Source organism: Mirounga leonina, unplaced genomic scaffold (genome assembly GCF_011800145.1).
Source record: "Mirounga leonina isolate KUSES-001 unplaced genomic scaffold, KU_Mleo_1.0 Mir_107, whole genome shotgun sequence".
Taxonomy (NCBI): domain Eukaryota; kingdom Metazoa; phylum Chordata; class Mammalia; order Carnivora; family Phocidae; genus Mirounga; species Mirounga leonina.
The window spans coordinates 1,537,322-1,541,168 of record NW_023270233.1 but is presented as its reverse complement, the minus strand read 5'-3'; positions in this window follow the sequence as shown (position 1 = coordinate 1,541,168).

Genomic DNA, 3,847 nt, shown 5'->3' with positions numbered 1-3,847 from the left:
ATTGGGACTTCATCAAGATAAAAAGCTTTTGCAAAGCAAAGGAAACAGTCAACAAAACCAAAAGACAACCGACAGAATGGGAGAAGATATTTGCAAATGACATATCAGATAAAGGGCTAGTATCCAAAATCTTTTTCTCATTTCTATACCACCATAATCACAGTGTTTTCCTCTACTTTGACAACTTCTTTTCAATCTGTTTTGCTTATTCGCCTTTCTTTGTATAGCAATCGAATGTTTGAAGTTCTGAATTCTCTAATTTCAATAATGTTCTTTTCTCACTCTATACCACCTTTAAATGAATTCATTCTCTCCAGCAATTTCCATTTTCAGCTATATTCAGACTATTTCCAAGTTTTTAACTCCAGCTCTGATTAATTTTTGAGTACCAGACCCACTGTTAAACTGCATATTAGGTACCCCAAGCCGAACGTACGTGAAGCAAAATGCGTAATATTCCCCTACAATGGTTTCCCATTCCAATATTCCCTATCATATTGAGGGGTGCCAACGTTTACCCAGTCACTCAGTCCAGAAACACCTACGTCATCCTTAACATCTCCTTTCCTTTCACCCAGCAATGTGCAATTAGTCACCAAGCTGTGTCAATTTTACCTTTCCTATCTTCCAATTCTCCACCCACCAGTGATCTCAGGCTAACTCCATTCACTGTTATTTCTCACTAAAACCATTGCCTTCTTCAATTTCATCTCCTCATTCCAGAAAGACTCATTATTGAACAATGCAATCTAATCATGGTACATTTTCTCTGCTTAAAACATGTTTGTCACTTTACATTTTCTTAAGAGAAAGCCCAGGATTTACAGCGTGACTCACAGGACTCTGTAATATCTGGTATTTTACCAGACTTGTTTACATTGTAAACATATTGACTACTTTTTAAAAAAATCAAATGATCTTTAAATCATAATTGTAATCAATGTTGAATGTGCTCTAAATATCATGCCGTATATGACTTGGAAAACATTTTTAATTAGCAAAACTTGAACAATAGAAATATATTTGCAAAACATCTAAAAAAGTGGAATATTAATTTGGTGCCACAAAAGTAGTTTTATATATTTTTAAAAGTATATGTACAATTAAACACATTCACGCACTCATACATATGTGACTTTAGAGAATGAATGATTTGATAATTTCAGATTACATATATATTAATCTTCTGTGGTTGAAATTTGTGATTCTATTAATTGTCAATTCTATAGAAATAATCAAATTTGTTTTACAGTGATGAATAACTATAGCTATTATTTTAAAAAGTTGCATATCTTAAGAATGTTGCTTGGTTATTTCTGAATCTTTCTATTCAACCCAACCACTCATAAATTGACAGTTTTGCTAACAAATTGATAGTTTGGTATATTTGACATACAATGTTCGCAGAGGAAACACTCATATTTTTCCCTTCCCAAATAAGAATCTTTAAGTTAAATTTATTTAAGTCTGATAGTGGTTCATATTTCATGCATGAACCTGTCAGAGGTCCTCATAGAAGAAGAAATGGTAATGACAGCAGTGCTTATGCAAATGTTCTGGCCCAAGAAATAAGAAATGTGTTCAGAAAATAGTTTAGAAACCTATCATCAAAGATTCTAGGTCATCAAAGTTAAGATTTAGCAAGTCATGCTTGCTATGCTCTCTTATGTATGCTTTTGGTCTCATGCAAGTAAAAAGTATTGTCCATGAACAGTATAATTTCTATATCTTGCCTGTTTAAAAATAAAATAAGTCAACTATATATTCAATTTCTTTTTATCTTTTTTGTTTCAGGCTCATTAAAAAATTTCATTGACATAAAATTCTCTTAATGCTTACCATTTATTTAAAGATTTTATTTATTTATTTATTTGAGATAGAGTGAGCGGGAAGGAGAGGCAGAAAGAATCTGAAGCAGGCTCCATGCTGAGCCCAGAGTGGGACCCAGGGCTCAATCTCACAACCACGAGATCATGACCTGATCAGAAACCAAGATGCATAAGTGACTGAGCCACCCAGGTGACCCCTCACCATTTTTAATTTTAAAATTACTTCATGCATCAGATGAGTCTGTCATATACATTGTATACTAACAGTGAATCTGACAATATTAGTCTTGAGAATACATATTTAAATAGTTGAGTTTATTGAACTTGAACTAATTGAACATAATAAAAGATAAAATAAAAATTATTGAGTTTATAATTAATATGCTTACTTCATCTCAGTTAATAACATTGTGGATTAGGTGCTTAGATCTTATGATAAGTAAGTTTCCAAATTTAAACATCACCTGCATATGATTTATTAACTTTATGTTTAAATGAATTTGCAGTAATGAACACAACAATATAGAAAGGCATAACTAGTCACTAGTAACAATGAAACAAAGGTTACTTTTTCATGTATAAGAATTTATACCTATAGTACTCAATGAACATGAATGACTGCATAATCACCAAAAATTTTGTCTGGGCATATTAAATAATAACCACATGTTGTATGTATTATTTCACAAAGGGAAATCTGAAAATATGGAGAGGTTAACAAAAAAGAAGAAATATGAATTTCTGTAACATTTGATTTCATAATTGTTGGGAAAATAATTCTGTGAGGGGAGAAATCACCTTTGAAGTTACAATTCTAATATTTACCTACAGACAAATGGAAGATGAGACAGATGCAAAACAGTATTAATGTGATCTGAAAAAGTCTCCTTTGAGATTTCTATTGTTCATACAATTTTGCCTATGGCAATGACACAGTTTATTTGATACACAGCATTAATATGCATGAATAAATAGACTGTATGAATATCAGAATAAAAAAGGCTACTGTGATAACATCCAAATATAATCCTTAGGCAAACATAAGATAATTAGTGTAAGGCAAACCATTTGAAAAGTAGATTCATCAAGAAGTAGCATCATATTTATGTAATTATTTTCCTTAAATCTTCAAGGAAATTTTATCTTGAAGATAAAAAAACAAGACAGAATTTAGGCTTTGTAAGTCAAAATATGCTTCTTTTTAATAAAATCTTATTTCAGAGTTTGAACTAACTTTTTTTTTTTACTTTATCTGGTTCTATTTAACTGTCAATTATTAATTAGAAATTACCTTGGTTCCCACCAATTATCTTTGAAAGACATTAATTATTTCTCAGGTTTCAACAGATTTTTGCCAGCCTTTATCTGATGAATTAGCACAATACATTTTAATTTTTAAAATAACATATGATTATTTCCTACTGCTTCCCATTCATAATACAAACTCAAATCTTCTTAACTTTTCTCAATTATTAACAAGGAAAGCCAATAAAGAATAAAGGAAAGAGGAAAATGAGGAACAAAAAAGAAGAAAAAAATTTTTTTAAAGCACAAAGAAAATAGGAGAAAAAAATTCATTGTTAATACATATTGCAGCTGATATCTTACAAGAATAAATATAGTGCAATGTTATATTACATCATGAAGACTTTTATTTATTTGCTTTGGCCATTTATACCTCTTCATTAATTATACATTTTTCCTGATTATGCAATTGAGTTACTGTGCATAAAGCTAACATCACTGTCTGTAGTTTTTAGGGAAGGAAATCTCTAACAAATAGTGTGGCAAAGTAACAAGAGAGATGGAAGGATTTCTACAGACCCAGGGTTTTGATCCTTGGGTTTGCCATGCCACAAAATGGATTTGAAAGCTCTGGTGCAAGTTTATACCAGCCCCAAATCAGGAGATTCACAAGAGACTGACATATAAACTACAAGTTCCATTTGTTGGTTACAAGGAGATTCACAAGAGACTGACATATAAACTACAAGTTCCATTTGTTGGTTACAAGGAGA